Source organism: Sus scrofa, chromosome 9, assembly GCF_000003025.6.
Source record: "Sus scrofa isolate TJ Tabasco breed Duroc chromosome 9, Sscrofa11.1, whole genome shotgun sequence".
NCBI classification, from domain to species: Eukaryota; Metazoa; Chordata; class Mammalia; order Artiodactyla; family Suidae; genus Sus; species Sus scrofa.
Window position 1 is genome coordinate 46,096,942 of NC_010451.4, and position 17,814 is coordinate 46,114,755.

The 17,814-nt window shown below is 41.7% G+C and overlaps 1 long non-coding RNA gene across 1 annotated transcript in view; it reads right to left on the bottom strand.

Moving 5' to 3' along the window:
• LOC110255440 overlaps positions 568 to 17,814 on the bottom strand; it is a 36,693-nt gene continuing 19,446 nt past the window's right edge. Inside the window, exon 3 of the long non-coding RNA XR_002335670.1 lies at positions 568 to 885. This is a non-coding gene — a long non-coding RNA (uncharacterized LOC110255440). The remainder of the gene's footprint in view (positions 886 to 17,814) is intronic.

The window sequence follows — 17,814 nt, forward strand, 5'->3', positions numbered from 1 at the left end:
ATTGATTTTCAACAAGGTGCTAAGACAATTCAATGGAGAAAGAATAGTAGTTTTTCGGTTTGGTTTAAGAATAGTCTTTTTAATAAACAGTGCTGGGACAACTAGATATCCACATGCAAAAAAATGCAGATGGACCTCTTCCTTACATATGCAGAAAAATTAAACTGGATCATAGACCCAGATGTAAAAGCTAAACTATAAAATGTTAGAAGAAAGCATAGAGCAAATCTTTCTGACTTTGGGTTAGACAAAGCCTTCTTTTTTTTTTTCTCCCCCAAAGCCCTCTTAAATATAACACCAAAAGCACAGAACAATCAAAGAAAAATGGATAAATTAGACTTCATAAAAAAAAAAAAATTTTTTTTTTTTTCTTTTTAGGGCCACACCGGTGGCATGTGGAAGTTCCCAGGCTAGGGGTTGAATCGGAGCTACAGCTGCCAGCCTACGCACAGCAAAAATTAAATATTTTTGTGCTTCAAAGTACATGACCTAGAAAGTGAAAAGACAACCTACATAATGTGGGAAGATATTTGCAAATTATATATTTAATAAGGGACATATCCAGAATATATAAAGAACTCTTCCAACTCAACAATAAAAAGATAAATAATCCAGTTGAAAAATGGGCAAAGACTTGAATAAACATTTCTCAGGAGAAGTATACAAATGTCATTCATTGTAACTTGTTTATTCATTTTTGATTGCTGCCATACTTAAATCACCACAAATTTAGTGGCTTAAAACAATACCAATTTCTTACCTTACAGATCTGGTGGTCAGAAATCCATCATGGGTAGAAATGAAGAATGGCTGGTAATGGGTAGAGGGTTTCTGATGAGGTGATGAAAGCACTCTAAAATTGATTTTGGTGATGGTTGCACAATTCTGTGAATGTACAAGAAACCATTGATTTGTGTGTGTATGTTAAATGGATGGATTGAATATTAATACGTTATACCTCAAGAAAGCTGTTAAAAATAATAAGTGAATCCTGAATAGGATCCCATAATCAGTTTATTTAAAAATCCAACTCGAACTGGCTTAAAGAATCAAGAAAATTTATTGGCTCATTTAACTGCAAAGTACGGAGGAAGTAAAGGCTTCGAGTGCAGTTTAGTTAGAACCTCCCTTTCCCAGGAGCTGGAATTCCAGCTACACATGCTGCTACATAAGTGGGGGAGGTGGGATGGATGTTGGAAAGACAAGACCCATTATGATCCTAAGAGAAGAAAACAGGAGGAAGGGCAAATTCAAAGACACATATCAGAGAATGTGCGCACCAGTCATAGGAGCAATTCCAGGGAGACTGAAGCCAAGGAGGAAGACCATACCTAGAAAACCAGCTAAGCACAGTCATAAACCCCCTTTAAAAGTGTTTAGGATTGGAGTTCCCTCGTGACCTAGCGGTTATGGATTTGGCATTGTCACTGCTGTGGCTCGGTTAGATCCCTGGCCTGGGAACTTCCAAATGCCAAGGGTGCAGCCAAAAAAAAAAGTGTTTAGGATTGACTGCAATTAGGTACAGGGATTTCTTTAAGGGGGCATGAAAATGTTCTAAAAGTAGATTGTTATGATGGTTGCACAACCCTGTAAATATACTAAATAGCACTGTTAGACACTTTAAATAAGAAGACACTTTAAATGGTACATGAATCATATTTCAACAACGCTGTTTTAAAAGTTTAGAGCAAGAAGATAACTATTAACTAGTGCTCAGGCATAAGGTTTCAGATTTGCAAATGACAGAGAGAAAACCATGCCTCTCCTCTTTAGTGCTTCACTAAGGAGAGTGGAGTTAAATGGGATTTGAAGTCCCAGATGTGGGAAAGGTAATAAGACCCCTGAGCCCAGATAAATTACTTCCTAAGGGCACTGAAAGAACTTGTAGGTGTAGTCACTATTTACCCCCAAATCTGTGAGAAATTAGGGAGACTTGAGAGAGGGAAGAGAAGTTTTGAGAACAGGCACACATGATTTTTCAGAAGTGGCATGGGTGGGATGAAAGTGAAAGGAATCCTAGTTCCCTGTGGCGCAGGTTTGATCCCTGACCTGGGAACTTCCACATACTGAGGGCATGGCCCCCCCAAAAAAAAAAAAAAAAAAAAAAAAAAAAAAAAAAAAAAAGATGGGGGGGAGTTCCCGTCGTGGCACAGTGGTTAACGAATCCGACTAGGAACCATGAGGTTGCGGGTTCGATCCCCGGCCTTGCTCAGTGGGTTAAGGACCCGGCATTGCCGTGAGCTGTGGTGTAGGTTGCAGATAAGGCTCGGATCTGCATGGCTGTGGCTCTGTATAGGCCAGCAGCTACAGCTCTGATTCGACCCCTAGCCTGGGAACCTCCATATGCTGTGGGAGCGGCCCTAGAAAAGACAAAAAAAGAAAGAAAAAAAGAAAGTGAAAGGAATCCTACCCAGAAACCTTAATAAAATCAAACCAATTTCCAAACTCTCTAAGGCAAGCACTTCATCAGCTTCATCTGCTTGCTTCTTCACAGCTGTATCCTCAGCACCTAGAACATTGTCTAACCTGTGATAAGCACTCCAATGTTGCAGGAGAATGGGGTGCAAGAGGATGGTCACGTCCAAGGTCTCGGGTGAGTCCCTGGGACAGGCTGCCAAGTCTTTTGTGGGAAAGAATTCAAGACCAAGCCATAATAAAGTGAAAGCAAGTTTATTCAGGGAGTCACACACTCCTTAGAATGTTGGCAGTCTCAAAAGATGACAGGTCCCAGGGTGCAGGGGTGGTGAGTCTTTATGGGTGGGGTCATTTCCTAGGCTAATGAGTGGGAGGATTATTCCAACTATTTTGGAGAAGCAGTGGAGATCTCCATGAATTGGTCCACAGCCCACTTTTTAGCCTTTGATGGTTGGCCTCAGAACTGTCTTGGCCTGTGGACACGTCATTTAGATGCTAATGTATTACAATGAGCATATAATGAGACTCAAGTTCACTAGAAGTTGAATCTTTTGCCATCTTGGGCCTAGTTGGTTCTAACCAGGTCATGTCTATCCTCAATGGCTATGTCATTTTTTTTTTTTTTTTTCTTTTTTGGCTTCACCCACAGCACACGTAAGTTCCCAGGCCAGGGATCAAACCCGAACCTGCACCACAGCAGTGACCCCACAATAGTGACAACACCAGATCCTTAACTGCTAGGCCACCAGGGAATTCCACTATGTCATTTTTTAAAAGGTTGTGCCCTGCCCCTCCTCTCTTGTCTCACAAATATTTGTTCAAGGTTGAGTGTTGACTCATTCAGGATTGGCTGTGGAGGGGGAATTTTAATGCACAATGAAAAGCACAGCAGTTAGAGTGAAACTTGGGCAAAAAAACCTTGGTGAGTGTTTTGTGTTATAAATTAGTTTTGAATCTTTTTTGCATCTATGGAGATAATCATATGGCTTTTCTCCTGTGTTCTATTAACATGGTAAATTATGCCAATTTCAAATGTTAAACAAATCTTGGATTCCTAGGATAAATCCACATGGGAATGCTATATTATCCTTTTTACATAGTGCTGGATTTAATTTGCTAATATTTTGCTAACCAGGAAGCCATTTGGTGATAAGGGAAGAATGTTTTCATTCCAAATCCAATTATTTGATTTGATATAGGACTATTCAGGTATTTTATTTCTTCTTGAGTCAGGTGTTATAAGTTGTGTTTTTCAAGGAATTTGTCCGTTTCATCTAAGTTATTAAATTTTTTTTTTTTTTTTTTGGAGTTCTTGTAGTGGCTCAGTGGTTAACGAACCCGACTAGCATCCATGAGGATGCAGATTCAGTCCCTGGCCTCACTCAGTGGGTTAAGGATCTGGTGTTGCCCTGAGCTGTGGTGTAGGTCGCAGACATGGCTTGGGTCTAGCATTGCTATGGCTGTGGTGTAGGCCGGCAGCTACAGCTCCAATTCGACCCCTAGCCTGGGAACATCCATATGCCTTGAGTGCAGCCCTAAAGAGACCAAAAAAAAAAAAAAAAAGCTTTTGGCTATACCTGTGGCATGTGGAAGTTTCTGGGCCAGGGATCAAATCTGCACCACAGCAGTGACTCAAGCCACTGCAGTGACAACCCACTGAACCATATGGGAACTCCAAGTTGTTAAATTTTTATTGGGATAAAGTTTTTCATAATTCCATTGCTGTCTTTTTAAATTAGATTTTTAAAACAATCTTTAATTGTACTAAAGTATAGTTGATTTACAGTGTTGTGCCCATTTCTGCTGTTGAGCAAAGTGATTCAGTCGTACCCACACATATATGTTTGTATACATATATATTCTTCTTTTAAATGTTATTTTCTATCATGGTTTATCCCAGAAGATTGGATATGGTTCCCTGTGCTGTACAGTAGGACCTATTGTCTATCCATTCTAAATGTAATAGTAGTGAGATTCTAGAATATGTTCGGGAGCAATACAAAAAAGTTCATCACTGATAACTGTCATATATATATTAAAAACAATTTTACTTTATTTTATAACTTTTATAGCATCTGTCCCCCGTGCACAGTTGGGATTATTTAAACTCAAATTTACTGTGGGCCTATTTTGTACCAAGCATTATGTTAGGTGCAGGCAAAACAAGAGTGAGAAAAACAGGCCCACTCTCTGCCCTCACCATGTGTCGAGGGAGATATTTATTAAGCCAATAAGCAATGAATAAATATATAACTACTAGGTGTGTTGAGTGCTATGAAGAAATTGTGTGTGATTATCAAGGAAGACCTCATTTAGAACTGGTGGTGGGAGGCAGAGGGGGTTGGTCCAAGCAAAGCCTCCAAGAGGAAGTCCTAATTAAAGATGAATAGGGGAGTTCCCACTGTGGTGCAATGGGATAGGGATTGGCCGTGTCTTAGGAGCATTGGAACGCAGGTTTGATCCATACTGGATTAAGGATTTGGTGTTGCCGCAGCTCCAGCTTAGGTCACAACTGCGGCTCAGATCTGATCCTTGGCCCAGGAACTCCATATAATGTGGGGTGGTGGGCAAAAAAGTGAGTAGGAGTCAGCCAGAGAAATAGGGACAGGAAGAGTGTTCTAAGTAGAGCAAATAGCATGGCCAAAGATATTTAGTCAGGAAAGTGTTTGGTAGGTTTGAGGAACTGAAAGACTAGTGTTGCTGGGAAGTAATGGGAGAGAGAGAAATGAACTGGGGCTAGAGAGCTGAAAGGGTCAAAATTATGCAAGCTCTAAAAGCAGTTGGCTTTTATCCTAAGGGCACTAGAAAGCCACTGAAGCTTAGGCAGGAATGTGACATGATCCAGTTTTGTTTTACTTTCTGTTACAGAAAAAATTTAAACATATATGATGACATAAATAATAGTACTCTGAACCCCTTCATGTTTGAACGGTTTAAAAAATTATCAATTTACAGTCAATCTTTAGGATTTGGGAAAGAAAATAGGAACTCCCAGGAATTCTTGGGGTTATGAGCTATTCTATAATTTTCATAATATTTTATTTACATTTTTTTGGTTTTTGTTTTTGGCCACAGGTTGGCATGCAGAAGTTCCAGGGTCAGAGATCAAACACATACCACAGCAGTGACCGGAGCCACAGCAGTGAAAATGCCAGGTCCTTAACCCGTGAACCACCAGGGAACTCCAACATGTTTTAAATAATAATGAGTGATCATAATAATAAACAGTGAATCCGTTTTCTATGATAACATTATACTAAACATTTCAGAGGCCTGCTATAAAAAAGCAATGTAATAATAAATGCACATTTATTATTATTATAAGCCAATGTACTATGATAAGATTATGTATTTCAATAACATGTAAATATGATCTCTACCTCATACAGACATTTGATTAATGGAAAACACTAAAAGGTGATTTAAAAAGTTAACATAAAATAAATGTCAAACAAAAACCATAGTAAAAATTGAAAGATAATGCTACCAATATTTAGTATTTAAAAGTCAGGATTCTTTTTTTTTTTTTTTTTTTTTTTTTTTTAGGGCTACACCTGCAGCATATGGAAGATCCCTGGCTAGGGGTCAAATCAGAGTTGCAGTTGCCAGCCTATTCCACAGCCACAGCAACACGGAACCTAAGCCATATCTGTGATCTACACCACAGCTTGCAGCAATGACACATCCTTAATCCACTGATTGAGGTCAGGGATGGAACCTGCATCCTCATGGATACTAGTTGGGTTCATAACTTACTGAGCCACATCAGGAACTCCTAAAAGTCAGTATTCTTAAAGTGAAAATTTTAAACATGCCAAGCATTAAATGCCTGTCTAGAAGTCTTTTTTTGGCTGTGCCCTTGGCATGCAGAAGTTCCTGGGCCAGGGCTCAAACCTGAGCCACAGCAGTGACAACACCAAAACCTGAACTGGATTTCCCTTGTGGTGCAGTGGCCTAAGGATCCGGCATCATCGCTGCAGTGGTTCTGGTCACTGCTGTGGCTTGGGTTTGATCCCTGGCCCAGGAAATTCCACACGCCAAGGACACAGGCAAAAAAATACAAAACTCCACCAATGTAGTAGTCTTAATCTTTGTTTCATAACAGATATTCTAGTTGTATAAAAAAAATTTCTTTCATTTGGGAGTTCCCGTCATGGCGCAGTGGTTAACGAATCCGACTAGGAACGATGAGGTTGCAGGTTTGATCCCTGGCCTCGCTCAGTGGGTTAACGATCCGGCGTTGCCGTGAGCTGTGATGTAGGTTGCAGACGCGGCTCGGATCCCGCGTTGCTGTGGCTCTGGCGTAGGCCGGTGGCTACAGCTCCGATTCAACCCCTAGCCTGGGAATCTCCATATGCCGCGGGAGTGGCCCAAGAAATAGCAACAACAACAACAACAACAGACCAAAAGACAAAAAAAAAAAAAAAAAAAAAAAAAAAAAAATTCTTTCATTTGCATTAACATCAGTTGAATTGCTAAAAATTTGTCCAAAAACATCTTTAAGTTAGGCATTAGAGTACACACTGCTCCAGACAAACTCATTTCCCCTTTAACAATGAAAACATTTTTTTTTTTTTTGTCTTTTTGCTATTTCTTTGGGGCTGCTCCCACGGCATATGGAGGTTCCCAGGCTAGGGGTTGAATCGGAGCTGTAGCCGCCGGCCTACACCAGAGCCACAGCAACGCGGGATCCGAAGTGCGTCTGCAATCTACACCACAGCTCACGGCAACACCGGATCATTAACCCACTGAGCAAGGGCAGGGACCGAACCCGCAACCTCATGGTTCCTAGTTGGATTCGTTAACCACTGCACCACGACGGGAACTCCAACAATGAAAACATTTTAACCTGCTTGCCCTGCTTTTGGTTTTACTGTTGAAATTGGTATTACTTTTGCAAATCTGGATTTTAGATCAGTTTCTGATTTCAAGTTAGTACATTCTACAAATATTCACATCTCCTCTCTTTGCATTTCTTCTACTGAAGTGTTTATATATGACCGCTGTGACTCACAATGAATATTCAGGCGCTTAAAAACATCAGCCTTGGAGTTCCCATCGTGGCATAGTGGAAATGAGTCAGACTAGGAACCATGTGGTTGTGGGTTTGATCCCTGGCCTTGTTCAGTGGGTTAAGGATCCAACGTTGCCATGAGCTGTGGTGTAGATCACAGATGCGGCTTGATCTGGCATTGCTGTGGCTGTGGCGTGGGCCAGTGGCTACAGCTCCGATTCGACCCCAGCCTGGGAACCTCCATATGCTGTGGGTGCAGCCCTAAAAAGACTAAATAAATAAATAAATATAAGAAAAAATAAAAATAAAAAGTGGAATATTTGGATTTCCAGGCATGATAGAGAAGCCCAGGTTGAAACTGCCAATTTAAGGGCTTACTTTTCTGATACTCTGCTGTATAGCATAGGGAACTATATCTAGTCACTTGTGATGGAAGATGGTAGAGGATAATGTCAGAAAAAGAATATATATATATGTGTGTGTGTGTGTGACTGGGTTACTTTGCTGCTGTACAGCAGAAATTGACAAACATTATAATGTTATAAATCAACTATAATAAAACATTTTTTTAAAATTAAAAACAAAACAAAAAGGACTTACTTTGCCTCAAAAACCTGTTATTTCTTGGATCACCACTCAATGAATTTCAATAAATTATCTCAACTTATTAGTATTCATTTTATTTGCAAGAATGCTTGCTGTTCGCAGCAGACAGAACCCCAAACGCACACTTATGACACGGCAGAGAAGGTAAATTGACATGGATGGGTTCGTGCTATGCTCTGGATTAAGTAAACACTATCAAGATCGCACAACCCATTTGAACAGTCTCAATGCTGTCCAGCATCTTTTGGTTGACAAAATAATAGTCTGAGTGGAACACAAGGTGGGCATTAGAAATTTAGAGGGATGCAAGATCAGAAAGTAAGGCGGGGAGTGAGGAAGCTCAGAAAGGATGGAGAGCTACAAGCTTATTTTCACCCATGAGGAACAAGTAGGGAAAGAAAAAGCAGTCAGGGCATATTGATGAGACCGGACAACCCTCGAAACATTCGTTTTCTGGTAGGATTGCATCAACACTTGTTTGGGTAACTTTCTGTCATCACTGGGAAACCTGTGGGACTTTCTCCTCCAAGATGAAGCAGGCCCATACATTTGCCACTTTCACTTGTTCCTTGGTGGCTGTGGCTGTGTGCAGTCTGCAGTTGGCTGCTACAGGGCCCTCCGATGGCATTAATATAGTGGGAAGATATCCGTGTACACAGATTATTTGTGTACATGGTCTCATATTTGCCAGTTGACTTGATTCAGTTTCATACTTGGATCTTTCTCTTCTATGCTCTCTATTTCATTCCTTGAATAAGCCAAAACTTTCTGTAAGCTGAGACTTTGGTAAAGTCCCTTCCTTGCCAGTTTACCCTGACTTTGTACCCACATTTCAAAGCTGAGCTATTCTTACTCTGATTACTGGAGTTGCCAAATCCCTTTTTGTCTAGGCTACTGGTTTCATGTAGAAGCTTCTCCTCACCTACTTCATCCAAATGTGGTTGCTATATAAATAAAGGCACATACATACAATGAATTATGATATAGCCTGAATAAAGAGTGATGTAGATCTATTTATACACTGATATGGATTATTAGGTTAAAAGGAAAAAGTCACCAAAGTCACCAAACATTTGGAGAGAGAGGGAGAGAGAGAGAGAGAGAGAGAGTGTGTGTGTGTGTGTGTGTGTGTGTGCATATTTATAATTGCATAGAAATAGTTCTGGAAGGATACACTTTTTTTGGCTGCACCCAAAACACATAGAAATTACAGGGATCAAACCTGCAGCAGAGCAGTGACCAGAGCCACAGTAGTGACAATGCCAGATCCTTAATTCACTGAGCCACCAGGGAACTCCTGGAAGGATAAATTCTAAACTCTTGACTCCTGGATTGGAATACATATGCACATACATACATACATACATACACATATATAATATATATATATTTTTTGGAGTTCCCATGGTGGTGCAGTGGAAACCAATCCGACTAGTATCCATGAGGATGCAGGTTCGATCCCTGGCCTCGTTCAGTGGGTTAAGTGGGCATTGCCATGAGCTGTGGTGTAGGTCACAGATGTGCCTCAGATCCTGAGTTGCTATGGCCTAGGCCAGCAGCTATAGCTCCGATTTGACCCCTAGCCTGGGAACTTCCATATGCCACAGGTGTGGCCCTAAAAAAACAAACGAAAATTCAAACTGGAGTTTGCTCTGTGGGGCAGGGGTTGAGAATCCTGCCCCACAGAGCAGGATTGTGTTGTCTTTGTGGTGGCGCAGGTTTGATCCCTGGCTGAGGGCAGTGGGTTGGGGATCCTGCGTTGGCGCAGCTGCGGCTCAGATTCAGTCCCTGGCCTGGGAACTTCCATGTACCACCAGTGCGGCCAAAAAAAATTTTTTCGTTTCAAACATACAGAAAAGTTGGAACACCTGAAGATCCACCACCTAGATTCAGCAATTACTAACATTTTACCATATTCACATAATAAGTAATAAAAATAAATAAATGCTAAACCATTGGAAACTTCATTCCTAAATATTTAAGCACTTAATTCCTGAGAATGACATTCTCTTACATAGTCACAATGCCATGATTAAACATAAAAATTAATACTAATCCCTTTTAATCGTCTAATAGCTACTCCATGTAAAAATCATCCCCCCCAAAGGAGTTCCCTGGTGGCACAGTGAGTTAAGGATCAAGCATTGTCACTGCTGAGGCTCTGGTCACTGCTGTCGTGTGAGTTTGATTTCTGGCCAGGGAACTTCTGCGTGCTGTAGGTGGGGCCAAAAAAAAGGATCCAAATTTCCCCAAAACATCTTTCCCGGGTGGTTTTTCTCCAACCCCAGATCCAGTCCAGGCTCGTGTATTGCACCTGATTGTAATGGTATGTACTGTGAGAATTTGGTTCAGCTGCAGCTATGTTTGCCAGAATCCTGTTCCCCAGATGGTTTCAGGTTCGAATTAGTCAAAAGAGGAACGTGTGAGAGATTTGGAGGGCAGAAATGAAGCAGCGAGTATGGCTCTCTGAAGGTCACTGTGGTTAGATGTGACAGTTGGAAACAGAAGTGTTAGTGATAAGCTCAAGCTTGTCCTTACTTTGTTCTCCTTAGTGTCCAAAAATTCTTCCCACTTGCTGACCCTGCTGACCACCAGTGGCCCCTGGCCCACCGCCAGACACTGGCTGGTAGACTGGCAGAGGTGGCAGCTGCACCAGCTTTCCCATCAGCTAGACATACTGGTGCCTCCTTGCCTGACCCTCTGACAACTCTGTTGGCCTTTCCCTTCAACAACCCCTTCCAAAACTGTGTAAGCTCTAATTCCCATAGTCAACTCCTTGTCTCATAATTCACAGTGGTTTAGCTTCCCTGATGGATACACTTATTGGTACTGGCTGTGGTCTCAGGAAAATAGAATCTTAAGGGTGGGAATCTGGAATTGGTTTTCTGATCTGATTAAATGTAAATGCATTCATGATTGTTGCCAGTGGTAAAGGGGTCATTGGTATTCCATGGCATTCGGGGGCAAAACTGTCATTTTAATTCTTACCTGTAGTTGCTATGGTAAATGCTTATAGAAGGCAAGCCTTTGAGTACCAAATATTTACTGCTCTAGAACATTTTAGTACAAACAGGAGTATAGTGAGTTTTGTTGTTTGCTTCTAAGCTAGAGAGTTTGGAGAAAGAAAATAATGAGCTTAGGCTTTTAAATTCCTAACTCCAGATCTGGGGAAGGGAACTAAAAAAATACTTCTATGACTGCCCTAAAAAGAAATTTTTATCTCTTGCAGCCTGAGGGTCAAGATTTATGACAACCAAAGCCTCAAGTTCCACTTGCAGGAAACTGAATTTCAATAAATTGAATTCACAACCAAGCAAGTCCCATGTTAAAAACAAGACATCGATGGGGAAGGAGTGAGACCCTGAGTCTTAAGATGAGGACACATGGACAGATTCTGTTGAAATTGAAGACCTTAAACTCTAAATTCAGGAGTTCCTGTCGTGGCTCAGTGGCTAACGAATCCTACTAGAAACCATGAGGTTTCAGATTCAATCCCTGGCCTTGCTCAGTGGGTTAAGGATCTGTCATTGCCGTGAGCTGTTGCAGACGCAGCTCGGATCCCATGTGGCTGTGGCTCTGGCGTGGCCCGGTGGCTACAGCTCCGATTAGACCCCTAGCCTGGGAACCTCTATATGCCATGGGAGTGGCCCTAGAAAAGGCAAAAAGCCAAAAACAAAACAAAAAAACAAAAAAACAAAAAAAAACCTCCTCTAAATTCTACAAACCTCCTTCAGCAGCAGAAATGAGGTCACTCTTCCCTTACCTGAAGAACCTGTAATGACCTCCCCTGAGGTACCTGCCTGGTAGAGGTCGGCTCATCCTCTTGGAAACCTAACCCCACCACCTCTATTAGATCTGTGACCTGATTTGAGTGACAGCAGATTCCAGTGTGACCCATGAGGAAGTACCATAGCCACCAAAAGAATATTGAAAGGTTGTCAGTTTGTACGTTGTTTCACTTTTTGACATAATTTAACCCTTACTGAAAGTTACTAGAATAGTACAATCCCCTTCACCTCTCATCAAGACCCCCACAAATGCTGATGTATATGGACAGAAACCCAGAGAACAAGTATGAAGATGAAGATGTTGGATCAGGATGGAAAGACTATGATTTTGGATTGGGATGGATGGGTTAAAAGGGGTACACTAAGCAGAGATTCTGGATTTAATGTGTTTGATCAGGTTGGCTGGGAATGGCTCTAATAGTTTGCTGTTAAACCCAAAGAGGGCTTGCGTTGAATGCAAGTGAGGTGTCAGACTTATAATCCTGAAGAAGAAGGTATTCAGAAGGCTGGAGTGAATTTATATGTAAAGCCAATGAACTCTATTCCTAGGTAGAATCTAGAAGACCCTCCCTTCATTAGGGTTTTGAGAGAGGCATGGGTGAGAACGCCAGCATCCTTGAAGAGCTCTATAGTTGCTATTCTCTAAAGGCAAGGCATGCTGGTGGGAAATGTCATCATTAAAATTGGCTCCCTTGGAGTCCCCGTTGTAGCTCAGCAGAATTGAACCTAACTAGTATCCATGAGGACGCAGGTTCAATCCCTGGTCTCGCTCAGGGGGTTAAGGATCCAGTGCTGCTGTGAGCTATAGCAGAGGTACCAGATGTGGCTCAGATCTGGTGTCACTGTAGCTGTGGTGAAGGCCAGCTGTTAGAGCTCCAATTTGATCCCTAGCCTGGGAACCTCCATGTGTCATGGGTGTGGCCCTAAAAAAGACCAAAAAAAAAAAATGAAATTGGATCCCTGAATTAATGCAGTGGAGTGATGGGATATCAGGGTGTCAGGAGCCAAGTGGAGGCATTCAGTAACCAAGAGAAATTAGCATGGTCACTGTAATGGGCAGCAGAGCAAAGACAGGCACCTGAATGGTTTGGCCTACAGAGCTTTGGCACCAGCTGACTGATCATAGTGGTCCTGACAAAGAAATGGACAAGCAGCCTACTTGGTTTGTACGAGTGAAAAGCTCTAGTTGCAGTGAAGAGAAGTCAACTTCCAACAATAAAGCAAAAGCCCTTCAACCAGTTCTTTTTTTTTTTTTTTTTTTTTTTTGTCTTTTTGCTATTTCTTGGGCTGCTCCTGCAGCATATGGAGGTTCCCAGACTAAGGGTGTAATTGGAGCTGTAGCCGCCAGCCTACGCCAGAGCCACAGCCACGCAGGATCCGAGCCAAGTCTTCGACCTACACCACAGCTCATGGCAATGCCAGATCCTTAACCCACTGAGCAAGGCCAGGGATTGAACCCGAAACTTCATGGTTCCTAGTCGGATTCGTTAACCACTGAGCCTTAACGGGAACTCCCAACCAGTTCTTAAATTGGAGCCCATTCATAAACCCTGACTCCCTGGAGTGAAAGGAAGACTGGGAGCACTTGAAGAAGGTCCCTGCTCTATTTTCAAAATGTTATATTATAAATCTTCCTCCTACCCTTCCCCTCAAAGGGCCCTGCATCTTTTACCAGGGTGATCATCAGATTCTTAGGGGATTACTGAACATTGGCTCTGAACTGATGCTAATCTCTGGAGACTAAAAATGCCACTGTGGACCACTATCAAAGTAGGGGCTTCCGGGAGTTCCTGTCGTGGCTCAGTGGTTAATGAATCCGACTAGGAACCATGAGGTTGAGGGTTCGATCCCTGGCCTTGCTCAGTGGATTAAGGATCCGGTGTTGCTGTGAGCTATGGTTGTAGGTCGCAGACGCGGCTCACATCCCACATTGCTGTGGCTCTGGCGTAGGTTGGCAGCTACAGCTCCAATTAGACCCCTAGCCTGGGAACATCCATATGCCAAGGGAGCAGCCCTAGAAAAGGAAAAAAAAAAAAAATTAGGGGATTTGGGAAGTCAGATGATCTTTGGAGTTTTGGCTTGGCTCCTCCTCACAGCAAACTCGGTAGTTCCCAGAACTCATCCCATTATTATATCCTCAGTTCTAGAATACATAGATGGATCTATATTGCAGCTGAGATATACTCAGTAGATATCTGAGTAGATATATTCAGTAACTGGTAGACATTTCCATGATCCAGGGAGTAAAGGCTGTTATAATAGAAAAGGCCAAGTGGAAGTCACTAGAACTGTGTCCACCTACTCAACTAGGAAACCAAAGACAGTGTCACATTTCTGAAAGGATTGAAGAGATTAGTGTAGTGCCACTGACAAGGTCTTGAAAGACACAGAAGTGGTTATTCCTACCATATCCCCCACCCAAATCACCTATTTGTCTGTAGACAGATGGAACTTGGAAAATGACAATGGATTTTCCAAAATTTGGTGATTCAATTGAAGCTGCTGTTCCAGGTATGATTTCTTTACCAAAGCAAATTAACGTAACCCATGGCACTTGGTTTGCAATTGCTATGGCTAATGCTTTTTATTCTATACCTTTTAGAAAAGGTCACAAGATGCAGTTTTCTTTTAGTCGGCAGAGCCAGCCATACACCTTCACTGCTCTACTCCAGGACTCTATCAACTCTCCAGCCTCTGTCATAATCTAGTCTGCAAAGACCTCTGATCTCCTTTGCATTCCACATGAAGGCAGCTCGGTGCTTCTTGTGGACAGGATGACTCGGGTCTTCATCACATGCGATTCTCCACAGTGATGTTTGCGTGTCCACAAAACATTGTGGCTAGCTTTCCCACAGTCATGAATATTATGAAAGTCCTTCTCTTTGTCCATCTTTTTGAAATTTGGAGATGTTTCAAAAATATGAAATTTTTATAAATATACATGAATACTGTTATTATTAATACTACAAATTGAGTTGGTCAATTCAGAAGACAAGGACCCTTGTATTAGTTCCTGCATCTGATTCCAGCTCAGGGTGTGTCCTTGACCATTTCTTTCTCCTTAACATCTTTGGACCTTAATTCTCTGTCAGAGAAATAAAGAACAAATACTTGCCCCTTCCGCCCTCTTCCAAAGAGGTTGGCAAAAGTGCATTTTTTTTTTTTTTTGCTTTTTAGGGCCACACCCTTGGCATATGGAAGTTCCCAGGATAGGGCTCTAATTGGAGCTGCAGCTGCCGGACTACGCCACAGCCACAGCAACACAGGATCTGAGCCGCGTCTGTGACCTACACCACAGCTCACGGCAATCCCAGATTCTTAACCCACTGAGCAAGGCCAGGGATTGAACCCACAACCACAGCGTTCCTAGTCGGATTCGTTAACCACTGAGCCACAACGGGAACTCCCAAAAGTGCTTTAATTTTTTTTAAATTGACCATTTACCCTAGAGGTCAGTCTCATAGAGCTCCTCATCTTACAAATGTTGGAAATAATCTCTAGAGAAGTGAAAGGGTTTACTCACGATCACACAGCTAGTTAGTGAGAGAGTCAAAATTAGAGCCCCCGTCTTTTTAATCTCCAGTGTCTGCCCAACTATGACTCTGCCTAGAAGAAAAGTGCTAGAGAAATTCTAAGAATCTTCACGGTATTTATGACAACTCATAAAGTGAGGGCTAGCTATCAGCCTGAAAGAATGTCTCTACCATTGTGGTTCTTGAACTCTGTAGTCTCGGGATCCCTTTACACTTAAAATCACTGATGACCCTCAAGAACTTTTGTTGAAATAGATTATATCTGTTAACAAAATATTATTGTATTATAAATTTAAATTAATAAAAGATGTTAAATGTTTATTAATAGCTTTTAAAATAATAAACCTATTGTATGTTATATAACTTTAAAATTTTTTTTAATTTGTATTTATCTTTATTTATTTATTTGGCCACACCCACAGCATGCTGAAATTCCCAGGCCAGGGACTAAACCTCTACCACAGCAGTGACCAAGCCACAGCAGTGATAGCACCGGATCCTTAACCCACTAGGCAACCAGGGAACTCCTGTATTTATTTATTTATTTATTTATTATTGTAGTACAGTTTATTTACAATGTTTTCTTAGTTTCAGGTGTACAGCAAAGTGATTCAGATATATATTTATTTATTTATTTATTTTATTTTTTTTTTTTTTCTTTTTGCTATTTCTTTGGGCCGCTCCTGCGGCATATGGATAGAGTCAATCCCTGATCTGCAGCTCAGATCCAATCCCTGGCCCAGGAAATTCCATATGCCTCGGATGCGGCTATTTAAAAAAAAAAAAAGCTAAATCCACAACAAAAGTTCTCTTGAGGGCTACAGGACATCCTTCTATGCTGGAGACACAGGTCTCCACTACAGCCTCCAGCCTCCAGTCTGCATCAAGTGGGCAGCCCTGTCCAGGTTGTAGTTCCAGGCTGCTAGAGGGAGATGCCTTCAGATTCCTGAAAGCAACTAGATATTATCATACTAGGTGAAGTAAGGCAGAAAGAGAAAGACAAGTACCATACGCTATCACTTACATGTGGAATCTAAAATATGGCACAAATTGGAGTTCCCTGGTGGCACAATGGGTTAAGGAGCAGCTGTTGTCACTGCTATGGCTCAGGGTTGCAACTGTTATAAGTTTGATCCCTAACCCCAAACTTCTGCATGCCAGAGGCACTGCCAAAAATTTAAAATAAAATAAAATATGACACAAGTGAACCTATCTACAAAACAGAAACAGACTCACAGACATAGAGAACAGACCTGTGGTTGCCAAGGGGGTGGGGGGATAGGGAGGATGGTGGATGGGAGCTTTGGGGTTAGTAGATGCAAACTATATAGAATGGATAAGCAGTGAGGTTCTAATGTATAGCACAGGGACATATATTTAACATCCTGAGATAACCATATGGAAAAGAATATTAAAAATAATGTATATGGAGTTCCCATCGTGACGCAGTGGTTAACGAATCCGACTAGGAACCATGAGGTTGCAGGTTCGGTCCCTGCCCTTGCTCAGTGGGTTAAGAATCTGGGATTGCCGTGAGCTGTGGTATAGGTTGCAGACACGGCTCGGATCCCGCGTTGCTGTGGCTCTGGCGTAGGCCAGCGGCTACAGCTCCAATTGGACCCCTAGCCTGGGAACCTCCATATGCCATGGAAGCGGCTCAAGGAAATAGCAAAAAGACAAAAAGACAAAAAAAATTTAAAAAATAATGTATATATGTATATAACTGAGTCATTTTGCTGTACATCAGAAATAATATACTTCAATTAAAAAATAAATTTAGGAGTTCCCATCATGGCACAGCAGAAATGCATCCGACTAGGAACCACGAGGTTGCGGGTTCGATTCCTGGCCTCACTCAGGGGGTCAAGGAATCCATCTTTGCCATAAGCTGTGGTGTAGGTCACAGATGAGGCTTGGATCCCGAGTTGCCGTGGCTGTGGTGTAGGCCAGTGGCTATAGCTCCGATTAGACCCCCTAGCCTGGGAACTTCCATATGCTGTGGGTACAGCCCCCAAAAAAGACAAAAAAATAAAATTAAATTTAAAAAAAAAATAAATTTTAAAAAGTTTTAAGTCCACAAAGGGAACTATACTCAATATCTTGTAATAAATAACCTATACTGGAAAAGAATATTAAAAAAACATGTATATGTGTAGCAGAAACGAATCCAACCAGGAACCATGAGGTTGCAAGTCTGATCCCTGGTTAAGGATCCGGCGTTGTCATGAGCTGTGGTGTAGGTCGCAGACACAGCTCGGATCTGGTGTTGCTGTGGCTGTGGTGTAGGCGGGCAACTGTAGCTCTGATTTGACCCCTAGCCTGGGAACCTCCATGTGCCCCAGGTGTAGCCCTAAAAAGCAAAAAAATAAAAATTAAAAAAACTTAAAATATTTTTTTAAAATAGTAAAAAAAAGAAAATTCTCATTGGAATAATTTGAAAAATAAATAAATAAATGTT